This window comes from Seriola lalandi, unplaced genomic scaffold (genome assembly GCF_002814215.2).
Source record: "Seriola lalandi dorsalis isolate HSWRI2012SDOR001 ecotype SW California unplaced genomic scaffold, Sedor1 jcf7180002055006, whole genome shotgun sequence".
Lineage (NCBI taxonomy): Eukaryota > Metazoa > Chordata > Actinopteri > Carangiformes > Carangidae > Seriola > Seriola lalandi.
The window spans coordinates 570619-583047 of NW_019525549.1; positions in this window are offsets into that span (position 1 = coordinate 570619).

Genomic DNA, 12429 nt, shown 5'->3' on the forward strand with positions numbered 1-12429 from the left:
AACAAGAGACAATGTTAAAAAAATAATACCAATACAAACGATACAGGTGGAGAATTAAACACTGACAGAAATAATTAAAATGAAAACGCAGCTTGACCGGCTAAGAATTCGCAAAAAAAAAAAAAAAGATAAAAGAATAAATTAAGTACAAACACATATCGTCAAAAGCTTGCACTGTATCTCTATTTAAATTTTTAAGGCATAAGCACTCTTCACAAATACTTCTTTTTGTTTTTTCTTTTCTTTTCTCAACCTGCTTATGTATAAGAAGACTGGGCCTACCAGAAATACAAGAAGAAATTATCTCAAAAATCTTGTATGGATCCCTGCAAACAAAACATATACTCATTATGGATGCTGACAGATACTGCTGCCTGTAGTCACGTGTAGTATTGTGTTTTACAAATACCAAAACAAACCAAATCATAAAACCAATGCCAAGTAGTGTTAAATAGCCCTCTACACAAACAGAATCACTGTCACTGCATTAAAGGTAATGATTATATGTGATTTCCTTCATACATCAACAACAAAAATAAAAATGACTAAGGCTCAGCTTTTGAGCTTAAAAAAATATTTACATTTTTTTATTCAAAATCAGTCTGCAGCAGCAGATTTTAGTTTAGTTTCTCGGACACAATTGACACTAAGGAGATGTATGATTATCTAGAAAGAAATGATTATCTAAATGTCAATGTTGAGCTTCTGTCAGACAAATACTACACTGACACATGCACATAGAGGATATGATGTCATCGGCAGGTGAGATTCCTCTGGTTTGAGAACTGATGGGAATATTTTTGGGATAATGTAAGAACACAACTGAACTATATATAGAACACAGGTTTAGTTGTTTTTAGACATTTCAATGTGGAAAAGTTTATAAAAACAGATTATAACTTTAACTCTGCTGCCATATCTTATATCGGTCTGAACAAAATGAGTCGGTAAACACATTCCACGCTTGTTGCAGCTCAATGTTTAACCATCACCATGTTTCATCTGCACTGTCAATGTTCATCTTAAAGAAAAATATACCTGTTTACTACAGAGGGAGCTGGAATGTGACAGGTTTAAAAAGATTCATGTCTTTGGGATAAAGCATAAGATACGTGGGAGAGAACTGCACACCTCTCACACGATGTGCTCTACTAAAGCAACCTGTGTTTTATACGAGGCTCCTGTCACGTTCGCGGGGACTCGAGCCTGCACCGGTAGCTCTGTACAATCTCACTGCTAAACCACAGAACTACATTAAACAGAATACTGTGACCCAAAAATTCACAGCAGAGGTGAGATGTCGGCAGTGTGAGAACTGTGTCCATCTGTGGAATCCACACAGACTCATTACTGTCCTCGGAAACAAGTCGTGCTTTCGGCAGTGCAGCTGCAGTGTCTTCACAAAGATGACTAACATCAGTAATTTCATGTTAGTAAGCTCCATGAGTAGAATACAGAGTAGTAAAGTAAATTTAGTTTCTAAAATTTGTGATTTCTTTTGTTACCCTCCGCTCACCGCAGCTCCATATGGAAACCAGAGATATCAGGGTGAAACTGGGATCCTTGATTAATATCTGGTCTAATCTAGTCCTCCAACCTCCAACAGTCAACCCTCTGATACCACCCCATAGGAGCGTCTACTCAAATAGTGCCCCTTCGCCAGGTGCACCAGACCATAGTTGTCATGGTTACCATTATAAACACGTAGACTGTACTGAGAGCGGCATCCCTACCTTTGATTACTGTAATAACGCTCATGGCTTGGTTATGTTTATGAAAACATTGTGATTTGGGTTAAAATAAGTACTTCCTCAACATTAGACAATCTATGTTGCCATGGCTACAATAATAACAACGTGGTAAACTTTGCAGAACGGTCATTAAGAAACAAGATAAACAGCTAGTTTGACATGGGAATCAAACACCGCTCTCCTGTGTCATATTCATCCATCCACCACATCCTCCTCCTGACGTGGACTTTGTCTCTCTTTATATTACGTCACCGCACTTTCCCCTTTGCTACTGTCATAATTACTACAACCACTAGATGTCGCCTAGCAACAAAACCTAACTATAGGTCATAATAACCTGCTGCACAGACGGACTATGGGCTGTTTTTTTTTACAGGAGGACAATCTCGATCAATTACATCACAGATACAGCACCAGTTTTAGAGCATGTTAACCTTTACTTGATTCAATGTCTCAGTTTTTCTGAAATTAAAGCACAGAATAAATAAACAGTTGGAGATTTTAAAAACAAGACATAATTTAATCTTCTCTTTGAACTAAATGTAATCTCAATTTTTGACTCAATCAGCAGCTGAACTCACTCCTTCTTTCCACAATCAGAAAGTTCATCCTAACACTGTTGCAGACGTTCCCATGAATGTGACCTTAGACAATGGCGGTGAATGACGAGCAGCCGCTCACGCTCAAGCCACGTTCACGCTTCTCTGACGGCGCAGCAAAGGACTCTGATACTCACACAAGAAAGTGCATTTCACTTTTTAGCTTCAGCAACCAGAACACACTAACAGAGTTTGGACTTATGTAGGAAAGAGGTGAAAACACTGATCAGACGAGGTGCTGAAACCTAAATCACAGCAGGGGAAATCCCCTCAACACGTCGGTTATAGGTGCCGGTCTTAATCATGTGAAGTCGCTGTCTAGGTCTGTTCTTCTAATGCTGTGGCTCATTATGTTGCTGTTGGATGAAGCCCTGAACAGTCTGTCTTCCCTTGTTACTGTCTTTTTCTCATCATTATTACAGCAGTATACAGTCCTACTTCCTGCAGATAATGTCTCAGAGGGTGAAGGTACAGTTTGTTCCATCACTGCCTTGGTAAGGACAGAAGTTTTGAGAGTCACCGGTGTGTAGGAAATATTTGCATTCATAATTTACTTCCATTACTGCAGGAAAGATGGAAATGAACAATTTCTTTAGCCCTGAAAAAGACTATTTTCTATGAAACTAAATGAAAGTTGTTTGTTTTTTTTGCTTTGGTTTTTTAATTTTTTGCAGTTCAATGCTCACAGTTGTACCATTTAAGGTTATCCACTGGACTTGAACTGTTTAAATTTCAATAAAAAACTGGAAACATGGGGCCGTTCTAAAAATGTAACCAGTAGTGTATACAGTACACAATTCAAAACTGTATCATCGTGTCATCATTGTATCATTTAATCTTATGTAAACAGGTATTATATATTATATATATAAAAACAGGTTAGATAAACTACACTTGTGATTACACCTGTGATTTTCAATGGAGGCTGATTGCACACACACTTTCATGAATGAACCTGTGAGCTCCACAGCTTCTTCAGTTTGGGCCTGGGTTGTGTCTAATGCATATCATGGCTGCACATGGTGAACTGCCTGAACTACCAACGACAGAAGGCTAAAGTCGCTGTTCTCCAAAATTGACGGCACATACAATTCACTATTTATCCAACCTTAAATTTACTTTTGACATGGAAAAAGAATTATCTGTTAAAATGGGTTTCTCACGGGTGACCGATCAGACAGTGAAAAGGATATTCTACGGATAACTTCTAAGCAGAAAACCAGTCCTCACAAAATTGCAAGATTATTGAATAGAATATTGGCAGCACATTACTTGGTCAGAGTTTGGGCAGAGTGCCAGCCATGAAACAGGGAGGCGGGGTGTGCTGATGTGGGGCTGCATGAGTGCTAAAGGTGTAGGGGAGATGACATTTACAGACACCCAAATACTGAAAGAAAAGACGACTCACAGTCTCAAGAAGCTCAGCAGCAGAGAGGTCTTCAGACATCTCACTGTGATCCCAACAATGTGAAAATCACTGTAATGAAGGTAAAAATTTTCATCACAGCTCAATTAGTCAAACATTTCTATTTTTCAAATGAATTGGCTTGATTCATCTCCGGCCTTGCCTCAGCAGCAAATAAAATTGTGGTAATAAAATGGACGGAATTTGTAATTACATTACAATTAGGTAACTCAGGTTCGCTGTATGTGAAGAGTGTGCTTGTAAAAGTGAAAATAAAAATAGGAGAAATGCAGAGGTTTGAATATTTACAGGTGTCTCTCAGAGCTGGTGAGGACCGATGTATGTGTAGAAACATAAGCATATTCATTCCATGTGACAGACAGGTGACAGGTGTCGACTGATGCCTTAAAATGCAAGGCTGTAAGTCAAACTGATAGATGTTTCAGTTCCTTTTCATGTAAACTCATTTTTGTAGGTGGAGAGGACCCTCTCCTCAACAGACCACCAGAGGCCCACCACTCCCCTCCTTTATCCTCTCCTCTCGGAGAGACCTGCTGACTTCATAGCCGGGCTGCGGGTCCCTGGGGACCTCTTGCTTCTCTCCCTCGTTCGCCCGACACCTTGGAGCCCCTGTGCATCAGCTGGCTCCCCTAACCCAGACCTCCTTTCCCTCCCTCTCTACCTGTCTTGTCAATAAAAAAAAAAAGTCCTCTGGGGCAAGGAAGAACATGTGCTGCTGTGTGTCCTGCTCCACACGGCATTTCTCCACACCATGGTACCTTGTATTTATGTATTGTTTTACTGCTTTAAGGAATAACATTAAACTGCCATCTACATCATCCACAGAGAGGTTGTTCATTTTTTCAGTAAGACCCGTTCATGTCACCACCACTTGGTAAAGCAATAAAAATACTATTAGGCTGCACATCATGCTGTTTGCATTTGATGCAATCTGAGGAGGTGCGTCACGCAGTCCATGACTTGACATAATCAGAATTTCACCATGCAGCTTTATGTTACAGACAAAACCCCGTGTGCGTGTTGTACAACAGCTCAAAGAAATACCTCAGACAATAAACTCACTGGTGCAAAGCCCATGTAAATAGTTCAGGTACAGACAAACATTTGATCTGTAAATAACGGTGACAATGACAGTGAGGGGTTTGTGAACAACAGTATTTACAAATTCTTTTACAACTGATCCACACATGTACATTTGATATATTTCAAAGTATGTCCCTTATGTCCCTTCATAAGCATCTTGAGTTATTCTGATGAATCCACCCCACTACACAATGAAGTCAAAAAGGAAATGAATGTCTTAATAACACTTCATACCAGATTTTAACTGCCCCTTGCCTGTGTACTTCACGGCTGCAAATTTAACCATAAAAAAAAAAATTGCACTATTTTGAGTTTCTGCTTAGACAATTACAAAAGCTATAATATCTGTCCTCAGTGACAGGGGCCCTGTTCTCATGGAGGACCAGCACATGCAGCACTCTGACCATAGTTTCTGTTTGGCAGACTGGGAAAACACAGCCCACAGGTCGTCTGTGCAGCAGGTTATTATGGCCCATAGTTAGGTTTTGTTGCTAGGCGACATCTAGTGGTCGTAGTAATTGTGACGGGAGCAAAAGAAAAGAGTCCCAAGTGAAACTAGCAGTTTGTGCTATTTCTTCATGGCCGCTCAACAAAGTTAACCACGTTGTTATTATTGTAACCATGACAACAAAGATTGTCTAATGTTGAGAAAGTACTTATTTTAATCCTAAACCTAACCAAGCCATGACCGTTATTATAGTAACAATGGCGACCAAGGTCGGGTAAACATGCCGCCATAGGGGCGCTATTTCATAAGACACTCCTTTATGGGTCGTGTCAGAGGGTTGAAACGAACGACCCGTGTGGTCGTTCAGGTCGGAGGAGCTGTTGGTTTGGTCCGTGTGATAGTTTGGTGCACACATTGTGCGCAGGTGGGCGGAGTGAGAGGAGCGACGCGAACCGAGAGCGCAGCACCTGCTGATCGACACGTAGACGACGCCACGACGAGGACGGGAGGACAGCCAGCAGTTTTAACTTACGACACAGAGTATGAACTCCTGCTGACTAGTAGACTGCCCTGACAACCTGGAGGAGGCCGGTGGGGGGGGGGGAGACCACCATGGAGCACTTAATGACACAGAGGGTTGTGATCCCTCACAGACAGACTGCCTGGGCAGGGTCACAGAGGGGGCTGGCAGCAGCTGAGAAGCCTGGGATCCACATGATGGCACAGAGGACTGCGATTATTCAATTATTAGGCCACAATGTAAGTACCATGTAAGTACAGTTTATACTATGTATGCTTAGAGTTAGGCTTAAGCTTTTTATCTTGGCTGGATTGTTGATTTAAATAGGTTAATGAACACGACAGCCAGTGCGAGTACGAGTCATAATTTCAGTTGAAATGATCGTTTTTTTCATTTCTTTTTCACTGAAAAATGATAAAGATGAGGATGATGTGATCTTTTTTTAGTATTGTATGAAACAATAATGCTCCTTTACGTCTGGAGAATATGATTTATAGGTATGGGCATCTCTGTAGCACCACAACAATTCATTTATAGTTTGTTTTGACACATTTTACCTTTATCAAAATTATTGCAGCTCTTGTGATTTGGAAATTCCACTTAGCCAAATTTTGATTTTGGTAATATTTGCATAAACATAGTGAGAGGACACAAACAGGGAAGTACTTGAAAATACAAGAAACACAAGTGAAAGGCCATTTTGAAAAAAAAGAAAAAAAAATTGTGATAAATTGTGGCTAATATGAAAATGAATGACGAAATAATATTTCATAATAATCACTTGTGTTTTAATAATTTGTTATTTCACAAATTGTTTTATAATTAAGACAATTTATTCATGTTCTTATTATTATTTATGATATCTTACGTATTTAATATCCACTGAGCTTTGACATCATGTTTTGTGTATAAGATGAATTTTCTTCACAGTCAAAAGGAAGAATTATTTTTATAGAAATAGGATCGACAGTCAAGGATAGAAGCAACACCATGGTGTGGCTCAGGTTCACATTAAAGAGGCGGGAACATGACAGAAGAGACTGACAAAGGGTGAAAGAAAAATTTGAGAGCAGAGGTCAAATCTGATAAATGTTGAAGATGTAAGGGAAGTTTCTCTGCTACTCGCATTTGCTCATGAAAATATATGTTCCCGTTGCTCCATGCTATCTATCACTTCCCATGTTCCCTTGTGCTCTTGAGTCACTGGGCTGAGAACATGGTGTGAGCCTGTGGCGTGGAAGATTTTACACACACACACACACACACTACAGTGCACATACTAGTCTTTACGCCTGGCTGAGCACCAATGAGCCTGCTTTTAACATAAGCACATAAAACTAATGTCACTGTGTGTGTGTGTGTGTGTGTGTGTGTGTGTGTGCGTGCGTGTGTGTGTGTGTGTGTGTGTGGAAATAAGCAGTGGGCCAGCAAGAGACCCACACTTTCAGTGCAGGGTGGCTATGATCCTTTAATGCACTCATAACACACACACACACACACACACACACACACATTGTGTTGCAGGACGGATGGTTACATTAAAACAAACGCTATTGTTGTGTGTTCATGTCACTGTTAGTGAGATTTTAAAAAGTCTTTACAAAAAATAAAACGGTCTCAGCTTCTGGCCGGATATTCAATAATATCAAATATCGTGATTTCCCGCCATATGAGCTATTTTTCATAATGTTTTTTTTTTTTTTTTTGAGTTTTCCAACCCTCATTTGCTTATTGTACATTGTACATTAGCATGTGTGAAATACAATTTTGAGCATCACCTGAAATATAAAAAGATGAAAAACATCTGAAACATAAATTACAGTAATATAATTATATCATAACCCCCTCATAACACAATATTTGGTCTGGACTTTATCGCACCAGTACATTTTTGATATCAGCTGAGCCTAATCAGTGTATATAAGGAATTGTTTCTGCTGATATTGATCGGGGCTTTACAATGAAAGTCAAGCAGCTGATTGAACCATTACCTCATGTTTTTAACTCTGTGAACTGTGTGAGCCAGGTCAAAGACAGTTTTAATGATTCCGATATAAGACTTAGAGTCAAAGAGCTTTAAAAATCTCAATATTAAATGATACAAAATAAAGTTTGGATAGTCAAAGTAAAAAGATAAATTCATACAATTTGTCCGTCCATATTTTCAATGCCAGCACACTGCTGAATGACAGAATCTCAACGTATAACCTGACCATACTGTATCTGGTCAGTTAGGGTTGTGACTATGGACATTGATCTCAGTGATCAACGTCGATGCACACACACTCACACGCACACACACACACACACATGCACGCACTCTGACCAGCTGACTGGGGAAGTGATGGACAGACAGAGAGAGAGAGAACTGATCTGTTTCTACGTGCCTCTGCCTGCAGGATGTGAGTGATTATATGGAAATGCTCTGATTAATAATTAATTATTATTGTTACATGCTCCCCCCCCCTTCTGATCATGTGATCTTCCAATGTCACTGACACATGGTCTCTTTTTCCTCTCTCCAGGTGGGGGGGGGGGGGGGGGGGGGGGGGCACTCTAGTTTTCTCTCTTTTTCCCTCCTGGCCTGACAGCAGCAGCAGCAGCAGCAGCAGACTGACCACATGTACCTTTTTGTTGTTTTTTCCTTTACCCTTTTCTGGTGGTTCAGTTGTTGCGGCTCTATTTGTGGTGTTAGGGTTTAGTTTGGGGGTGTTTGGTTACGGCAGAGGGAAGAGTTCGGTTCCGACGGCCCTGTAAGTGTTGGACTGAGGTGACCTCCCTTCCTTTGTTCTAGTTAGTTGGGGGAGGCTTTGGGGTTAATTAGGTTTTATCTTGACTTAACCTTTTTTGATTTATGGTCATATGTCGTCTGTCTGTAAAAATACAAATATTTTTTTCTTTTTGTAACTCTTGACTTGTGTAATTATGTTAGACCTCTTTAGGTAACGAGCTTCTCTCCGGGCCGTAACAATAAGTATTAACGTTTTGTTTGTGATAACAATTTTGTTCAGTTTAAACGTGTCCATAAAATGCCATCCTACTGCACAACCAATTCTCTGAAAAGTCTGGGAGCCTGACTTCATGCAGAGAGCATTCCTACAAAAGCTCCAAATTAACCGTCATCCTGATTTTTTTTTTTTTTTTCGGAACTGACCACAACCAGGATCAAACCACCAGGCTTCGTGAACTGTTCCGAAATCTAATAAAACTGCCACTTTTGATTAAAAAATATCCATCTTTGTTGCTCTTGCGGCACAAAATGCCAATGTCAAAAATGTGGAATGTGAACGGTAATAATTCAGATTTTTAGCATTTCTCCTATGTGATTCACTTCGCCTCTGCACTGGTGTGAAACAGCATATTATCATCAGAAAAAAAAATCATCACAAACACACACACACACACACACACACACAAACACACACTCAGTGAAGTGTGACATTGAACGAATGAAACGTGAGGTGAAGTGTTGCTGATAAGGCAAAAGTGAGAGTAACTACCTGTGTGTGTGTGTGTGTGTCAGTGAGAGGAAGTGTGTGTTATATCAAACATTTTCATCTTTGTGATATCAGGTGAGACTGTCACTGCATCTCTGAGTGGGGGTTTGTATTGATGTGTGCACTTTATCCTTCCACTCATTGTATCATAATTGAAATGCCTTTGTGTCATATGTGCATATGTCACGGACACATCACTTTGGTTTCCTTATTCAGAAACTCATTTTATGTACAAGATAATTTCTCACTTACAATGAGCCATTGTATTGCAAATGTCAGTCAGTCTTTGCTGGGTGCTGACAATAACTGGAGGACTTCTTTAAAAGGGCAAGTTCACTGCTCGCCCAAAGTGTGTCTCCTTGTCAGGGTGAAGAAGCTGTGAGTGGAAAGCGGATTTCTAAAACTTTACTTTGTTTATTTCGGTTCTTGTTTTTATGAAAATGAGCAATGCCAGTTTGTCGTTGGCTTCACAATTAGACTCAAGCTCTGTGCCACCAATGAAACCCAAATAAAAACAGTAAAATAAATAAGCATAGCGCACGTATTCAAATCAAATACTGAGGGACGTCACAGCTCTCTCTCCTCGCCAGCCGTTGGCAGACATAATTCTTCTCTATATTCTGCTCTCACTACGCAGCATAATGTGTACGCTATTATTTACATTGTGTCTTTTTAGATCTTTACATTCTTCAAACACAGGGCAGGGGCGCCGCCAGGGATTTCAGGCCCAGCGAAAAGATATCACATTGGGCCCCACCACCACAACTCATGCCAACCCTGCGCAGTTGCTGTAACCACACAACCACACAGATAACTGGACGTCTGCAGGCTTGTAACTCTCTTGTAGTCCAATACTGATACTTAATAACAGACGGTGAGCTGTGAAAATATAACACTGTGGTGTTCTGGTTCTGCAAAGTATACATGTCACATATGGTAATATGTTCTATAATATAATACTATTTCTAATAGCATCATAACATACATTTCAGTTCCTACTATTTTGCTGATTTAAATTAACCATGCACCAAATCCTGCAAAATATCGACCTAAATTACCTTCAGTTGTGTATCACTACCTTTACATGTCAAGTCTGTATCAAGGTATTGTGAATTGTGAATGAAGTATTATTTTAAAATTGGCTGTCACTTTAATACAGACTGAGTCACTCAATGCTTCCAACTGTCCAGCATCCAATACAGGCTATAGGCCGTTTTTGTTTCAAGTAATAATCGTTATGTGGGAATAATTAAATAGTTTGAATTCTCGCCATTGAAAAGTATTAAATAATTTTTCTTTTTTTCATAATAATAAAAAAAAAAAGCCACTGACGCCCTGCACATGTCTTTCAACACAGTGCTGCCTGCTCACCGTCCTCAGTGGGGAGCAGGGCTGGCTCAATAGGGGGGGGGTGGGGGGACAGAGCTGCTGAGCCTGAAGCTGCTGAAGGTGCATCTGTTGGACCTGGCACCGGCGGCAGCAGGGACAGCTGATTTAGCATGAACAGTTTTCTAAAAGTTTAGATGCATTGATTAAATGTTGGCTAAAAGAGGAGTGAAATGTAAACATCTCAAATTTTCTGTGAAGATATGAGGGAACTAATGTTCGGGGAGCAACAGTAGCCTGTTCCACTGTGGCCATGTATTAATTCACACCACTCACGCACTAAACCCACCTTTCTTTGAGAAAAGTCGGGCGACCTTTGTCGGCCTTTCCCCTCTCTCTCCTCTTTCTCCTTCTTTTCTTCATGTTTTTGGAAACCAGACTTGTCTTTACGAGACGACATAATGCTCCACCTGCACTCCTCACTTACTCATCACACGCAATTCACTGCTAGCAAACACTGATTGTTTTTTTTTCTTCTTTGCTAAAAACAAGTAAATAAAAAGAGAGCATTTTGTTAGTACATTGTAAATAAAATACTATATTACTGAAGGTAGGTTAATAATTTCATATTGAAAAAAAATTACCTAATGATCTAATATTAGATGTGTATAAGAGACAGCACTCCTCACTTACTCATCACACGCAATTCACTGCTAGCAAACACTGATTGTTTTTTTTTCTTCTTTGCTAAAAACAAGTAAATAAAAAGAGAGCATTTTGTTAGTACATTGTAAATAAAATACTATATTACTGAAGGTAGGTTAATAATTTCATATTGAAAAAAAATTACCTAATGATCTAATATTTTTCAGGACCCCTGTCAGTCACAGGCCCTTAGAATCGTCCATACATGGCCCCTGAACACAGGTGAAGCTTTCACTGTGTAGGCTGCTACACAAAAGCCTCACTATGCAGCCACTAACCATCTTTATCTCCCAATCCTCGCAATCCCAGCACAGCGGCATCCCCGAGTGAGGATAACGTTAAGTGCAAACTGAGCAAGTGAATGAATGAATGATTTGACACTTATCTGCTATAATAATGTTTAAGTGTAAACAGCAGAAGAATGGCTCAGGCTCGCCTGAACCATCCCTTCTTTAAGCTGCCAGAGGCCTCGGCGGCTGCACCGGGCCCCTCGCTCCTCCTCTCCCTCTCCTCCAGCACACATCCATCCACCATCAACACACGTTACTAATTCTCTGTTCTCTCTCTCCTCCGGCCGCTCTCTGCCCCTGGAGCCGTCGAGTCTGGATCTGTGACCAGTGCTCAACAGCCACTGCTGCGATTATTATTATCATCAGTCTCATTGTTATTATGATTATTATTTCCACTACGTGTCCTATTACTATTATTATTATACATCTTTATGTGGAACCTGCATTATGCTATATTCTCTTCCCTCCTGCTTTCTCACTTTCTCTCCCCCTCCTTCTACCCTTCGATCTCTCTCACCCTCTACCCAACCGGTCGAGGCAGATGGCCGCTCACCATGCGCCGGGTTCTCTTTGAGGTTTCTACCTGTGAAAAGGGACTTTTCCCTGCCACTGTTGCCAATATTTGGTGGGAATATTAGTTTTCTGTAAATAATATTAAAAAAATATATGAATATATGCGAGAAGTGTTTTAAGATAACATTTTATGGGTTGTTATTATGTTAATGTAATTATTCAGCGCATCAAAAATAAAAGTGAATTGTAGATATATAGATATTTTTTTAAA